General features: G+C 40.0%; 1 protein-coding gene across 1 annotated transcript in view; it reads right to left on the bottom strand.

Annotated features, from left to right (window-relative positions):
• The window catches only part of LOC132104545 (retinoic acid receptor beta-like), a 133,982-nt gene that overhangs the window by 80,775 nt on the left and 35,903 nt on the right, over positions 1-17,304 (bottom strand). The window lies entirely within an intron of this gene.

Raw genomic sequence — 17,304 nt, 5'->3', positions numbered from 1 at the left:
CACTGCTAGTCTTTTCATCAGTGTAGGCCTTACAGGCTACAGGTTTAATGGGATGATGTTGTGAAGCAGCTTAAATTTGTGCTGGTCAGACAAAGTCTGAACATTGAAACAGACGCAAATAAGATTATTTAATATATAGTTCTCATTCTTTTTTTACAATTATTTTGTCTCCTACTTTCAATACAAAGTCAATTCAAGTCAAGTTACTTTTATCTATATAGCGCTTTATACAATAGAGATTGTTAAAGATGCTTAACAGTATTAAACAGGAAAATACTGTGTCAATAATACAAGAGTATAATACGAAACACTACATTTTTCAGTTAAAGTCATTTATTATTTATTTCATTATTGACTCAGTGATGTCACCATCCAGCTCAGATCAGTTTAAATAGTGTCTGTTCAATCAAGTCATCAATATTGCCAAAGCAAGCCAAAGGCAACAGAGGCAAGGAACCAAAACTCCATCACTGACAGAAATTGAGAAAAAAACCTTGGGAGAAACCAGGCTCAGTTGAGGGGCCAGTTCGAAACCAGCATGGCGTGGTTTAATTCCAGATTGCAACACAAGTCAGATTGTGCAGAGGACTCGACTGGTTCTCGTGGTCTTGTGCTGATGGTCGCCAATCTGTCTCTGGAGCTATCTAATTGTCCTGGTCTCCGCCGACATTCAGGGCTATAGATGTCGTCTTTAGGTGCAGATCCACCATATGGACTGGATACGGGTGACTGCAGTGATCATTTGATCTGGATGCAGACTGGATCTTAACTGGATTCAGTTTCAGTTGAACTAATTAATGTAGCCTAAAAATCTTTCATGTGTTAGTGTGCTATGTGTATGCCAGGTTAAAGAGAATAATCTAGATTTAAACTGACAGAGTGTGTCTCACTCCCAAACAATGAAGGGAAGATTCCGGCTTCCTCTGTCAAACTTGACAGACTTTGCTGACAATCCTGGATCTCCGATAAAATACAGTATTATTTACTGCTTTAGAATGCATGACAAAAAGGGATTGGGAACTAGTAAAGTGACCAGATCTAACAGGTTATTGTATCACTTCAGAAAATTCAGGTTAAAACCAGTCAATTGCTACTTAACTTCACATTATGGAACTTAAATATCTTGGACCCCACTGACTATTACTGTATGGATTAAAAAACAAAACAAAAACAAAAACACCTAAAAGGTTCTTCAAGTCTACAGGTGCATCTAAAAAATGTGAATAATCATGGAAAAGTTTTTTATTTTTTGCAATTTAATTCGAAAAAAGAAAAAAAACTTTCTTATATTCTAGATTTATTGCACACAAACTGAAATATTTTAAGTTTTTTTTGTTTTAATTCTGATGGTTATGACTTACAGCTTAGAAAAAAAAATCAGTTTCTAAAAATGTGAATATTTTCTCAAAGATCAATCTAATCTAATCAAAAAGATTTACTAAACAGAAATGTTCAAGATCTCCAAAGCAGGTTTAATTATGCACTTAATACTTGGTTGGGGCTCCTTTTGCACAAATTACTGCTTCAATGTGGAGTGGCATGGAGGCGACAAGCCTGTGGCACCGCTGAGGCGTTTTTGAAGCCCAGGTTGCTTTGATAGCGGCCTTCAGCTCCTATGTATTGTTTGTCAGATGTTACTTATTCTTATACTCGTCACAATACCCCATAGATTCTCTGTGAGGTTCAGGTCAGGTGAGTTGGCTTGCCAATCGAGCACAGTAATATCATGGTCATCAGACCACTTGGAAGTGGCTTTGGCACTGTGGGCAGGTGCTAAAGTCCTGCAACAAAATGAAATCAGCATCTCCATAAAGCTTGTCAGCAGATGGAAGCATAAAACACAATGGACCAACACCTGCAGATGATGTCACGGCACCCCAAATCATCACTAAATTAGGAAACTTCACACTGGAGCACATTTGGATTCTGTGCCTCTCCAATCTTCCTCCAGACTCCAGACCTTGATTTTCAAATGAAATGCTTCTTGAAAAAGTTATTTTTCTCCTTACCCCAGCTGAAATGCTTCTGACATTTTTTTTCTGGTTCTTAGGTGGCTTGGTTCTAGGAATGTGACACCTGTAGCCCTTTTCCTGAAGACGTCTGAGTGTGGTGACTCTTGATGTGCTGACTCCGGCTTTAGTCCACTCCTTGTGAAGCTCTCCCAAGTTCTTGAATCAGCTTTTCCTGACATTCTTTCCATGGCTGTGGTCATCCCTGTTGTTTGTGAACCTTTTCCTACCACACTTTTTCCTTCCAGGCAACTTTCCATGAATAACATTTTTGATACAGCTCTATGAACAACCAGTCCTTTCAGCAATGACTTTCTTTGGCGTACCCTCCTTGTGGAGGGTATTGATGATTGTCTTCTGTACAATTGTCAAGTCAGTAGTCTTTCCCATAATTGTAGTTGCGTGTTCTAAACTAGCCCAGGAGTACCCAGTATTTTTACTCATAATTAATCAAACTTATCAAGCTCAAAATTTAATGTTATAATTTATAATAATTTTTTTCCTAAGCTGTAAGTCGTAGCCATCAGAATAAAAAATAAAAAAAACACTCATTAAATAATTCAACTAATATGCAATGAATCTAGAATATAAGAACGTTTGCTTTTTTAAATTAAATTACAAAAAACCTTTTCCATAATATTCACATTTCTTTAGATGCACCTGTATGTTTCATAGAGGAAATGAAAGTATAAATGATTAGAAAGACTTTAGGATGAATAAATAATGATTCAATTTTAAGTTTCAAAGACTTATCAATTGAAGAACACATTTCTAATGTGATAAGTTAAAGTTTTAGACTAGCTGCACTCTACATGCATAATTAGGCAAATGTAGAATACCGTAATTCCTCAAATAAAAACCGGTAGTCAAATATAGCCGGGCCTCTTATAGTGGCTGGGGGCGTGGTCAACACGGACAAATAAAGGCCGGGGGGAAATTTGTGCTGCAGAGCCAGATAACGAACGTACATGCCTACTGCCGAAGAGTTTCTCATTCTCGAGTCGAGAACTGGTTGCATCGGTTTTCGGATCACCAGTACACTGAACCGAGAACCATTTCTGTCAGATGCGTCCGATTCGAGAACCGAAGAGCTGATGATACTGCGCATGCGCGATTCAGCGTGAAGCAGACTGACACAGAGCGCATCTGAACCGAAATGATTCTTTTTTTGATTGATTCTGGACTGATTCTGTGCTAATGTTATGATCTCTGTTCACTGGAACGCTATTGCTTTTAATTTAAAACGGGTTATTTAAAACAATTACTTATCAAACAGATGGAACTAGAAATAAAGGCCTGCCTCTAAAAAAAGCTTGCTTCAAATAAAAGCCTGTTACCTTCTGCAGTTCAGGTAAATAAAGGCCCTGGCTTTTATTTGAGGAATTACGGTATTACAAATTGAAATGTTGCTTTCATATGGCCTAATTAAAATGTCTAATTAAAGATGGTTTGATGGTTTTGGCATAGCAATTTGTAACAGGACCCTCTTATTGATCTTGACACAATAAAATGATTACCTAGATAATCAAATATTAGAATCCATCTTTAAGTTTTTTGTAAAAATGTATTTGTTTTTGCTCTGTGGTCAGTGCTACTCAGATGATGATCAGTCATGAGAGTGTGCACACAAACTCTGCGGTTGATGTGTATGCATGTGTGTGCTTCTACGCAAGATAGAATTCAATGTGCCTTACTGATGAGGCCTTGCAAGTGCATTAGGATAGAAAGCACGATGGATAATGTATTAAACTCTGGAGAATATCACTCGAAGATCACTCAGTCAGATGCTACAGGGGTCCCCTGCTTTACTTCATATGGCAACACTGATATAATCTCCCATCTCCAAGTCATAACCTAGTGGTTAGAGCATTTAACTCCTAATCCTAGGGTTGTGGGTACAAGTCTCGGGCCGGCAATACCATGACTTAGGTGCTCTTGAGCAAGGCAAGGCACCATGCTGCCCACTGCTCCGGGTGTGTGTTCACTGCTGTTTGTGTGAACTTTGGATGGGTTAAATGCAGAGCACAAATTCTGAGTATGGGTCACGTCACTTAGATGATTGGTTGTTTATTGTAATGTTCAGCTGGAGCGCTGAGCCCAAGGCTGCTGTGACTTTACCCCTGTGCAGTCAGCTGGTTTCTAAGGTCAAACAGTCTGTGCATGTTGCATTGCCCTTGTAACAAAGAAAATGTGGAGTTGATCATGTATTTATGTATAGAAGATTTACCTGAGAGACAAAACAGCATGATAAAGTGCTTTTAAAAATACATCTTAAACCTAAGTTAAATACATAAATATTTATAACAAAGTATAAGCATAAAGCTCATTATTAGCATTGTTTGTTAATGCAAGTTTCACTGTTACTATTGCTCATACAATTTAAAATCCTACTTTTTCCCCTTGCAAAATATAAAATATAAAATATATCAGTCAAATTGACATTATTTGAATGTAGTGACACTACGGGTTGTACTTGTGAGCCCCAAACACATCTGACGGTTGGAACATATGATCACTGTGAAAGCATGGCTGTCAAAATATTGCAGTTCTGACATTCTTACTTTTTTACGAAGAAAGTCACCTCAGTTGCTCACAATCCTGGCCCTTCTGCAGGACCATCCCATTCCTCAGCATGATAATTTCTGCCAGTTGAGTTCTCCTATGATAAAGGCAGCTCATTCTTGAGTGAATTTAATTCCCTGGATGCACTGGCTATCCTCCAGGTACATCACGGCAAAGCACTGAGAAACATGCACAAGGGTAGTCCCGACCCAGCTCTTATGCCGGAGCTGTGTGCAGTGACCAATCTCGCCCTATAGGTGATGAAGGTGACAGTGAAGGCACTCAGTTGGGCAATGGCAGTCTGGTCCAGGAACACCATCTATGTATGGCTCAACCTTGGGGAAATAAGAGATGCCAAGGAAGTGTGCTTTCTTGGTCAAGCCAAGTCAAGTCACCTTTATTTGTATAGTGCTTTATTCAATAATGGTTGTGTAAAAAGCAGCTTTACAGAGTCAAATAGGAAAATAGTTTGTCAGTGAAGCAAGAAAACAATAACAGAATAATTTTTCAGCTAAAGTCAGGTAATTGATGATTCAGTGATGTCATTATCCAGTTCAATTCACTTCCAGTAGTGTCTTTGCAGGCTCTCAAGTTCTCAGGGTTTCTTTGCCTTAATGTCTGCCCAAACCTGAAAAGGCTTCAATCAACTTTAAGAGGAGGGTGCATGGAAAAACTCAAATCACTGAATTCTTCTTCATCGAATCAATTTATTGAAAATCTTTCAACAATGACTTGATCTTCATGTTTCAATGAATGTCTCAGGTGCTTAGCTTAATAACCTATATAGAAAAACATAAATATATGAGTCACTACACAGAGTATAAATAAATGTACATTCGGAGATATTAAAAGTACAATATTGTTAAACTATTTTCGGTTTATATAGCAGCTTGTAAACAGCAACAACAATGTAAAATCAAATACACCTAGTGCACTAGTTCAATTAGCATGCTAGATGCTAAATGCTAGCATCAAACAACTTTCAAACACAATGAATATTTGTCCTACCAGTAGCACTCCAAGTTGATGAATACATTTGGCTTTTCCCAGTAGTCTTTGAACAACTCAATTGACTCGATGCTGATTTACCAATCTTTCTCATTTGATTGTGTAATCTCCAAAATCCACCAGTTTAGGTAGGAGAAGAATATCCACTGCTCAAAGATCTCAGCATGCTGACAATCACACACACCTGGTCCTTTGTGCCATGTGGAGTTTCAATGGCCAATCAGCTTCACTGGTTGTTCCAGCAACACTGTGCTCACAGCCAATAGGCTGCACCCATTTTGATCTCAATTCTTTTAATTAAACAATGATGAATATATATTTCTCTCTCTTTCCTTCAATTTCAGATTTAACTTAACACCTCCCACTTGAGCTCCTGGTCAACTGACCCAAGGAGGTCACACACTTCCTGCCTGAAATTTATTTTACTGTTCTTCAATGGGAATTAGAACCACCAAGCGTCTCACATCCCTATGCAGAATCGTAGCTGGGATCTTATCAACAAGCTTCTTTGCTGGTTTAACATTCTTGGCTGTTTCTGCTTGGTTTGGTTTCACAATTGAGACAGGATAGCTGGGGAATACTCTGACCATTACATCTCTTACGGTTCCTTTCTTGTCTGCATTTATACTGACGACTCTGGCCATCTTGTACTGACCTCTTAGAGCATTCTGGTCAGCCAACCATACCACATCTCACACGGCAATATTCCGTTCTTTAGTATGCCACTTGTTTCTTACAAACCACTTGTTTCTTCTCCCCATGACATACCACCATTACAGCCTAGATTCTGGAGGGCTCGCTTCACCAGACGGACAGCTGCTTCTGCTGCTCCATTCCTGTGAGGGGAATCTGCCGGATGAATTTTCCAAGACCACTCCGTACCATTCTTGGCTGCCTCAATCTCTAACTTTACCCCGTCTTGTCTCTCTAGGAAATTATGAAGATCTTCAAGAACAGGCTTGGCCCCTATGAAATTTGATCCCGAGTCTGACCACAGTTTCCGGGAATGTCCCCTTAAAGCTGTAAACCTTTGGTATGCCATCAGAAATCCTTCTGTTGATTGGTCACTGACAACATCAGTATGGATAGCTCTTGATGCCATACAACAGAAGACAACTCCCCAAACTTTGAGCCCCACCATCAGAAATCCTTCTGTTGATTGGTCACTGACAACATCAGTATGGATAGCTCTTGATGCCATACAACAGAAGACAACTCCCCAAACTTTGAGCCCCACCCTTTTCTTTACCTCATCTTTTACCAGATATGGTCCAAACAAATGCAGGGTTGTGAACTCAAATGGCGCAGCTGGTTCAGACCGCTCTGGTGGAAGGTCTCCCATAATCTGTTGGCATTGCTTTGACCTTGCCTTTCTGCAGGTCACACAGTAGTCTACAGATTTCTTAGCTTTTTTGCGGCCTTTTACAACCCAAGCTTTTCTTCTCATTCTCAACAAAGTTCCAGCCACTCCTTCATGGTTTGCTTGATGAGCTTCCTGAGCCAAAAGTGTAGACACATATGGTAAAATCGGAACAGCAGTTTTGTCCTCGTTGGAGATCTGAATTCTTCCCCCACAAACAATCAGTCCAGAATTTCCATCCTTGTACACTGCCAACCTACTAAGGGTAGTATCTGGAAATGCCACATTCTCTTGGGCTGCTAGAAAGAGATCTTCAAGAGCATCCTCCTGTTCACTTACTGTCAGGATTGCTTCATTGACTCTTCCTTCCAAAGACTTTGCCTCCCACTTTGATGACCCCGAGGTCTTAGTTCTTATCTTCAGCCACTTCTTGACAGCTCGACGCACCCAAGCAGTAACTCTGACCAGTCTGGACAATTTGCTGAATTGTTCAATATCAAGTAACCTACTTGCTACTATGCCGTCAGACATCCTTCTTGATGGACCAATCATACGCTCTTCCTCTTGATTTGCAGGAGTGCCTGAATCCGCACTGAGGTTCTTCACCATACTCTTCTCTCCATCCTCATTAACACTCACTTTAACTTTCTGCAGGAGAACTGAGTCTTGCTTTTTCCTAGTCAGACTTCTGGTCAGTACTGCAGAGAATGCTTTCCTCTGAAATTTGTTAATAGCTTCTCTTGCAGCAGTTGCAACCTCAGCAGCTGACTTAATAGGCCAATCCTTTACCGGCCACCTCAAAAACATAGGTCCTCTCTGCCATGCAGAATCTTGTTCTAGACCTTCTGGACTACCTCCCCTTGTAATAATGTCCGCAACGTTCAATCGCCTGGGATCCACCACCAATCCTTAACAAGCGTCGTTCTCTGGATCTCTCCAATTCTGTTGGCAAAGAAGGACTGGTAGCCATAGCTAGCCCGCTGAATAGCTCCCAAAACTGTTTGGCTATCCACCAGGTGGAACCATTGGTCAATCTCCACTTGACAATGTTTTTCAATATACTTTCTCAGTCTGGCTGCATAAACTGCACCACACATTTCAGCCTTGACTGCTTCCCCTTTTTGATCCAAAGGAGTCAATTTGGCCTTGGATTCAACTAGCCTCACTTCAATTCCTTGGTCTGTTTCCCACCTAAAGTATATTACAGCTCCATAGGTCTTATCGCTTCCATCAGAGAAGGTTATTCCCAACGGTTTACCTTTCCAGCCTCCAGGTGTTAAGCCTCTGGGAAATGTTATCTTGCTTAGCTGAACATACTCTTCAAACATTTTAATGGCTTCTTCTCTGAGGTTTTCTGACAATGGTGTATCCCATGTATCTTTGGTCAAATTCCCACGTCCTGCCTCCTGAAATGCCCTTCGCACAAGGATGCCCCCTTTTTGCTTTACCGGTGTGACCAGGCCAATGGGATCATACAGTCCTGCCACCTGACTGAGCAGCTCTCTTCTAGTCAGAGGATTAGGGGTTTTGGCCCTGACCTCCTCCCTAAGGAGGTTTTGTCCCATTCTCATTTTCTTTTTTTGCTTGGAGAAGTTAATTGATGTCATGATGTAAAGTTTATCTTCTTCTGCCAGATACCCAACTCCAAGGGCCTTGTTGTCTTTATCCCTCAACTGGTTTGGAAGTTTTAGGATTCTGTTTTCTGCTGTTGATTCTGACTCACCATCACCAGGCTTCCAACTTTGTCCTGACCGAACCCAGTGCTTCAAGAAAAACCCTCCAGCTCTTAGAATCTCCTCAACGCCTTCGGTTACTTTGTCCAGTTTTTCCTTATCATTGTGGGAAGTTAGAATATAATCTACATAACTATCCTCTTCAATGACTTTGCGCTCTTCATGCAGATGAGAGAACTTTGCCAGTTTTGCAGTTTCACGCATGGCTAACTGCGCAATGCACCCTGCTGGTCGGTTACCGATGTTAACTCTGGTGATTGCATATTCTCCTATTTTTTCGTTCTGATCATCTCTCCACAGAAACTTATTTAGATGCATTTCTCTCTCCTCCAGCCATACAGAGTTGTTCATCTTCCGGATATCTCCTAGGACAGCATAAACTCCTCTCCTAAACCTTAGAAGGACAGCTCTGATTGGATTAAGAAAATCTGGGCCTTTCAGAAGAAGATCATTCATACTCACTCCTTTAAATTTTTGACTGCTGTTCCATACCAAGCGCACTGGAGTCGTAACTGAGTGAGGATTTGGTGCAATCAGATGACTCACATACCATACAGGTCCATTCCAGGAAGTAATCGTATCTTCAGTGAGCTTGATTGCTGCGTTGCGTTCCACCATTTCATTAATCTGAGCTGTATAAGCAACTTGCCACTCTGGGTCTCTCTTGAGCTGCTTTTCTGTTCTCAGAAATGTTGCCTCTACTCCACTTCTATTATTAGGAAGGGAAGCTGGATCTTCAGTCCAAGGATATTTTGCATGCCAATGAGGAGACTTGCTGTGGACATCATTCTCTAGATAGGGAAGACACTCTTTTATAATTTCGAGTTCTCTTTCCTCTGCCAGTGTCATCTCCTTACCCCCTGGCTGACAGTTTTCACAGCGACAAGCTCCACACATCGGTTCACAAGCTGCCCCAATGCTCTCCCACTTCCACCATTCCAAGAACTCACGGTTGCTAACAGCTGCAATGTTTGTCTCAGCTCTGGTTTCTTGAAGTAGTTGGACTGACTTAGACATCACTTGCATTTCTTCAGGTCCTCCCACTGTCTCTTCATATTTTGCTGCGGCTGTTCTCATTGAGCGAGCAAAATGCGTTTTGGACTCATATGCACCTACGTTAATTTCCTCAAATAAGTTGGGATAAGCGCCGCCTACTGTCTTTCCCAAAGGACTGTCCCATAAGACAAGATCCCCCACAACCTTCACTCTTTGTGGGGCTAATCTCCCTTCTCGATGGCTAATCAGAGGTTCAATCTCTTTAGGTCTTACCAACTCTTCAAGCTTGACTTCTGGGAAGAATCTCTGCAATTGCTTAGGTTTGATGACTCTATGCACTTTAGCAATCTCATCCAAGCCGTAACAGAGAAGCTCATGTGCTCTTTCTTTGTCCTCATCAGTCTTGACTCTGACTCGAAGAAGATATCGCTTGGTTTTCACCTTGATGGTCATTCCAGCAACTCCGTGCACTATCAGTATGACATCTTCGCTCCTTAACCTCAACCGTTCTGCAGCCTTGTGGGTTATATAGTTGGTATCTGATGCGAGATCTACCAAAGTTCCAACCTTCTGCCCCGCATTGGCTGTTACTTCCATGAGCATCATAATGACAGATAGTTCTTGTAAACCACTTTCCTTTAGAAGTCCCACTTGGGTTCTTCAAGTGCAAGTCACTGTTGCAGCTTTGTTGGTAAAGGCATTTCGGCATCGCTCAGCGAGCTCTGGGGAGAGTTCAGCTAAAAGTTCCTCATGCTCTGCTGTTAGCACATTCACCTTCCTACTATCCTTTACAAACCTTCCCTCACTACCACTCGTAGATTCTCTTCTTGGACAGAGGAAATAATGATGATCTGGAGCATTCTCTTTTCTGCAGTCTCTATTTTTACACAAGAATGTGTCTCTGCAGTCAGTGTTACCTTCATGACATCCAAGGCACTTCTTGCATGCTCCAATCTTCCTCAGAGCAGCTTTCTTTTCAGCTAGCTTCAGCTCCTTAAACTTCTTACATAAGAAAATCTTGTCCTTATGATTCACAGATCCACACACAGCACACCCACCGTCAGAATCTCTCTTTGTGGTTCTTGTAGATGCATGCCTCCTTTTAAATCTACTTTCAGATCTATCGACCTTGTCTGTGATTCTGAACTGTTTCGAGTTTCTCAAGAACGTCTTGCTGCTTTCTTAAAAACTTCAACAGGAGGTCAAAGTGATTATCTGGAGTTACAAACTTCATTTTTCAAATGGTCATGACATCATCGTCATTGGATGCTATCGTCCACCGTCAGCATCAAGTGAAGTTATCACTTCACTTACTGATCTTCTTCATAACTGGACTAACTCCGAATTGATTTTACTTGGGGATTTAAACTGGGACTGGTCATCAAAATTGTCTGATCCATTCAAGGAAATTTGTGACTTTCTTTGTTTGGAGCAATTGATAAAATCTCCAACACGGTTGAATCAAAAAGACCCAAGCAAATCTTCATTAATTGATGTCATTTTAACTAATGTTTCTCATAGATTTTCTGCTTCTGGAGTTTTCTGTAATGATATAAGTGACCATTGTGTTATAGTATGTGTGAGAAATTGTAAGACCCCAAAAAGCAAACCACGTATTATTTCAAGACGTTATTTTAAGCATTTTAACGAACAAGCTTTTTTTACAAGATATTTATGATAGTGGTTTACATGTGGTTTCTTTGATACCTGATGTAGATTTAGCATGGGAGCATTTCAAATGTACTTTTTTAAGTATATGTGATAAACATGCTCCTTTTAAAAAATTCAGAGTAAGAGGGAGAGATAACCCCTGGTTCACGGAGTTAATTTCCTCACGTATCAAAGAATATTATTTAAATGCAATAAGTGGAAATTTGAATGATCCCTCCAAATTTTGGAAGTTGTGCAAATCAGTTTCTGGTCTAAAACCCTCAATGAGTTTACCTGATTATTTAAAAGTAAAGGAAAAAATTATAAAAGGGAAAGAAATTATTGTTGAGGTTTTTAATAATTTTTTCATTACTGCGGGTTCAGCCCCTGACCCTAGTCATTTAACCAACGATATAATAAAAGGGAATGGTGAAACTGAAATATATCGCTCTACTCAGCTTTTTACATTTAACCCTGTTTTAGTATCACAAGTTCATAAAGCCCTACTAAATTTAGATTGTAAAAAGTCAACAGGACCTGATAATATTGAACCTTATTTTTTAAAAATTGCAGCAGCTTTTATAACAGAACCTATTACTTCTATTTTTAATTTAAGTTTAACGTCAAATGTAATTCCCTTTGCATGGAAATCAGCCATGGTTCTTTCTTTTTTTAAAGGTGGGTGACCCTCATGAACTGGATAACTATCGTCCTATTTCAAGGTTATCAGTTATGGCAAAAGTTTTTGAGTCTTTTGTAAATGATCAGGTTAAACAGTTTTTAACAGAAAATAATATTTTAAATGAGTTTCAATCGGGGTTTAGGTCAGCCCATAGGACTGTAACAGTGGCAACTCTTGTCACAAATGATATTATTACTTCTTTAGATAATAAACATTACTGTGCTGCTTTATTTGTAGATCTCTCTAAAGCTTTTGATTCTGTAGATCACAAAATTCTTTTAAAAAGACTCAGGTCCTTAGGTTTTAGTAAAATGAGTATAAATTGGTTTAAAAATTATTTATCCGAAAGATCGCAGTGTGTCTCAGTTCAAAATTACATTTAAAAAAAACTAGAAATCAAGAAAGGTGTTCCTCAGGGATCCATTTTAGCACCAATTTTATTTTCAATTTATATAAATGGTTTGGGTCAAGATATAACTTCAGCTAAACTGCATTTATATGCCGATTATACAATTATTTATACGGCTGCACAGTCCATAAAAAAGCTGTTGAGCTATTACAAGATTCTTTCCAGGTATTGCAATCTTCATTGTTAAATTTAAAATTGGTTTTAAATATTAAGAAAACTAAATATATGCGGTTTACTCGCTCTCGTAACAAACTCGTGATTCCACCCATTTTAACTTTGGAAGGGGACTGTGTAGAAAGAGTAAATACCTATAAATACCTGGGCATATGGCTTGATGAAAGGTTAGGTTTTAATATTCATATTGACAATCTTTCAAAAAAACTCAGACCCAAATTGGGGTTTCTTTTTCGTTTAAAGAAATGTTTTCCATCTGAAGCCAAAAAGAGAATTATTCAAAGTTGTTTTCTCTCTGTGCTGGACTATGGCGATGTGATTTATATGCATGCTAATGTATCTTCACTAAAAAAATTAGATTGCATATACCATGCTGCAATACGATTTGTGACAAATGCGCCTACATGTACCCATCATTGCACTTTGTTTGATTTGGTTGGCTGCCCCTCCTTGTATCAGAGGAGAAAAATGCATATGTTGATGTTTATTGCCAAAGCTCTAATAGGTAAACTGCCTCTGTATATCTGTAGTCTCCTATCTTATTGTTCTGGTAGCTATAAAACTAGATCGTCTTTTAAATTACTTTTAACTGTGCCTCGATCATACACCGAGTTTGGTAAAACTGCCTTTTCCTGTTATGCGCCCACTATGGAATGAAATGCAGAGTACTTTGAAGCTAAACATGCTGCCATCGTTAAATATTTTTAGAAACCTTTTGACGTCACATTTGAAAGAATCATGTTCCTGTTTTACTTAACATTTATATATTACATTAATCTTGAGTGCTGGACATTTTTGTGACAGGATTTTTTGTTTTTGTTTTGTTTTCCTTTAATGCTTGTCTTGTAATATTTTATGTGTAAGATTTTGTTTTGCTGCCATTTTGGCCAGGACTCCCTGGTAGAAGAGATTTTTATCTCAAGGGATTATTCCTGGTAAAATATGGGTTAAATCAAAAATAAATAAAAATAAAACACCATTGTCAGGGTCAAGCATTAAGATCAGCCAATCTCTTTTTACAAATTCAGGCAGTTTACTCTCAATAGACTTGATTATGAGAGGGTTCTTAATTGCACCAATGTTCCCAAGATCTGTCAGGTCAGACAGACTTGATCCAGACTGTTGAAAAAGCTCTATCACTTTTCTTGGTTGATTACCCTTTACAGCAGGAATTCTTTCCAGTTCTTCAATAATTTCCATGGCAATTGTTACCTTGTTGCCAAATCGATTTTCCAGCACTCTAAACACATCCTCAGCAGTGCTATAACTTGACAGCCTTAAGTCCTTGACAATTCTGTCATCCAAACTGTCCAGGAGCTGGATTTTCTTGACCTCTACCGATCCAGTTGGTTCGCCTTGTTTCTGCAAACTTTTCCAATCCTTCTTCCAGCGGAAGAAATCTCTCTTGATTCCACTAAATCTAGGCAAACTAGTTGGTTTTATTCTCACAACTGGTGTCATTGGCATAGTTTGGAGACCTGTGTTTGGGTCTATAGGGCCTGCAAATTGAGAACTTCTTTCAGCATTACGTGCAGTAATAAACTCACTGTTTCTTGAAACAAGTCCATTATTTCCTACTTTTAACTGCTTTACCCTGCTCTCAAAGTCCTTTTTTTCTCCTGTAGGAATCCATCGCTCCCAGCTGGATAGAGTTTTGACTGCTCTACTCAAGAGCCTCTCCAAGTGAATTAATTGAACTTCATATCCTTCACAATTGACGCCAGCAACAGGTATTGAAGCACAGTGATTACACGCTTTCTCAGCTTCATGGACTGCAACAGTCAATTCCTCTTGGCCATACCTCTGCCATAAGTTAAATTGGACCATTCTCCGCACCTCTTCGAGCTTTGTCTCACAATCATTAACAGTCTTTTCAAGATCTGTTGTCTGCTGCATTTCAAGTTCCACTTTCTCATCACTCTTTGCTTTAACTTCCAGCTGTGCCAGCAACCCCATGTTGTAGCCATCATTTGCATCAAAAAGTGCTCTTGCACTAGAAGAGAGTTTCTGGAATTCCTTCCGAAGTTCAGATTCAATCATTTGACTTGACTCTCGAATGAGAAGGTTGGCTTGCCTTGTGAAACACATCTTGGCAGTGGTTCTCTCTCTTTTAAGTTGATCCACCGTTTTCCTCAAAGCTTCTTCTGCCATCTTATCTTCAAGTCTCAATGATACGTCTTCTTAAACAACTCAATTCTCTGATGACTTGTTTTGCACCAGCTTTATTTTCTGGACCATCAGAAGCCTTTAATCTTCTTATCCACAAGCGTTGGTTATTAAGTGTCAAGTTCTCAGGGTTTCTTTGCCTTAATGTCTGCCCAAACTTGAAAAGGCTTCAATCAACTTTAAGAGGAGGGTGCATGGAATAACTCAAAGCACTGAATTCTTCTTCATCGAATCAATTTATTGAAAATCTTTCAACAATGACTTGATCTTCATGTTTCAATGAATGTCTCAGGTGCTTAGCCTAATAACCTATATAGAAAAACATATAAATATATGAGTCACTACACAGAGTATAAATAAATGTACATTCGGAGATATTAAAAGTACAATATTGTTAAACTATTTGCGGTTTATATAGCAGCTTGTAAACAGCAACAACAATGTAAAATCAAAAACACCTAGTGCACATGTTCAATTAGCATGCTAAATGCTAAATGCTAGCATCAAACAACTTTCAAACACAATGAATATTTGTCCTACCAGTAGCACTCCAAGTTGATGAATACATTTGGCTTTTCCCAGTAGTCTTTGAACAACTCAATTGACTCGATGCTGATTTACCAATCTTTCTCATTTGATTGTGTAATCTCCAAAATCCACCAGTTTAGGTAGGAGAAGAATATCCACTGCTCAAAGATCTCAGCATGCTGACAATCACACACACCTGGTCCTTTGTGCCATGTGGAGTTTCAATGGCCAATCAGCTTCACTGGTTGTTCCAGCAACACTGTGCTCACAGCCAATAGGCTGCACCCATTTTGATCTCAATTCTTTTAATTAAACAATGATGAATATATTTCTCTCTCTTTCCTTCAATTTCAGATTTAACTTAACACAGGCGACAGTAACCAAAACTCTGTGACAGAAATGGAGAAAAACTGTAAGGGGGGGCAGTTCTCCTCTGGCCAGATGAAACAAGCATGGCATGGCTTAATTCCAGGTTGCAACACAGGTGTAGAGGTATTTTCTGATTCCTGTGGTCTTGTGCAGATGGTTGTCGAGGTGATGAGGTCTTCGTAGGGGATCTGTCTCTGGGGTGCATCTAATTGACGTGGTCTCCGCTGACATTCAGGGATGGAAAGGTCCTTTCTAGTTGCTGATCCACCATCTGGTCTGGATACAGACTGGATCCGTATGGCTACAGTGGCGTCAGTTGAGAATGAAAGAGACTAATATTAGTGTAGATGTCATTCTTTTTACGATGTAATGAGTACATTGGATGTTATTGGAAGTGTTCCTGGTTCCGGTTGACCTAATAAATGCAGCCTAGTAATCCTTTAACGAATTTGAATTATAGAAATGTGAGTCTATTATGTGTATTCCAGGTTAAAGAGATGGGTATTAATCTGTATTTAAACTGACAGAGTGTGTCTGCCTCCCAAACAATGCTAGGTAGATTGTTCCAGAATTTGGGTGTGAAATAGGAAAAGGATCTGGCACCTGCTTGGTGCTCCTTTCTCTCACAGAAGTTCCGCTTCCCTATCTGCACACTGCTGAGATTCCCCACTTGTGGCTGCTGCTCTGGCTCTGCCATGGCCCTAGCTCATGAGTGCTCAGCTGTGGTGCTTACACTGAACTCACAGTCAGGTAAATTTGTCACCAACCATCACAGACCTATCCCATTGCAGGCTTGGAGCAAGATAGGTGTCTCAATGCCTTTACGTCCACAACCACAATATCTGGAATGATACTTCCTGACCTGGCAGCCGCTCTTTTGTCTCACCACAATGCATCCACCACTGCTAAGTAATACAAACAAGAACTGTTGTTTCTTGGTGTTACACAGAAGTTGAGTGTGTGGTTAAAGCTTTCAAATCCATCACCATGGCTCATCAGAACAATCGGACTCTTCTACATGATTCATTTCACCAGGCGCCATCATAACGTGATAAATCACGTTAACATCACACATAAATTGTGTCCTTTTCACCTTGTTGCGGGGATGAAGACATGTCTGCCCTGCATGCGAAGTTCAGGTTTTCTGGCAAAGGATAGGATAGAGCCTGTTCCGCTGCTATTGATGGTATTTCCTGACTGAAGCTAGACACAGATGCTCTGACACACAGCTGGTCCCAGGGACTGTGCCAACATGCATTTCCCCCAGTAAACCTCATTGAACAGATGCTGTGCAAGATCAGCGAGGAAGAAGAACAAGTCTTGCTGGTTGCACCTTACTGGCCCACCCAGACCAGGTTTTCAGAGCTCATGCTCCTCTTGACAGCCTCACTTGGGTGAATCCCTCTCAGGAACAATCATCTTTCTCAGGGGCAGGGCACAATCTGGTAACCACACAGACCTCTGGAGCCTCCACGTCTTGGCCCTGGATGGGATTTGAAAAGCCTAAATTGGCTATCACCAGCAGTGATATACACTGTCATTCATACCAAAGCACCCTCTATGAGACAGCAGTATGTTTTGAAGTTCCATCTTTTTGTTAATTGGTGTTCTTCCCAGGGCAAAGACCCACATGAATGCACAGTTTGGTGATTTTTTTT

Source organism: Carassius carassius, chromosome 25 (assembly GCF_963082965.1).
Source record: "Carassius carassius chromosome 25, fCarCar2.1, whole genome shotgun sequence".
In the NCBI taxonomy this organism is placed as follows: domain Eukaryota; kingdom Metazoa; phylum Chordata; class Actinopteri; order Cypriniformes; family Cyprinidae; genus Carassius; species Carassius carassius.
The sequence above is the reverse complement of the archived record's forward strand: the minus strand, read 5'-3'. Positions and strand labels throughout refer to the sequence as shown.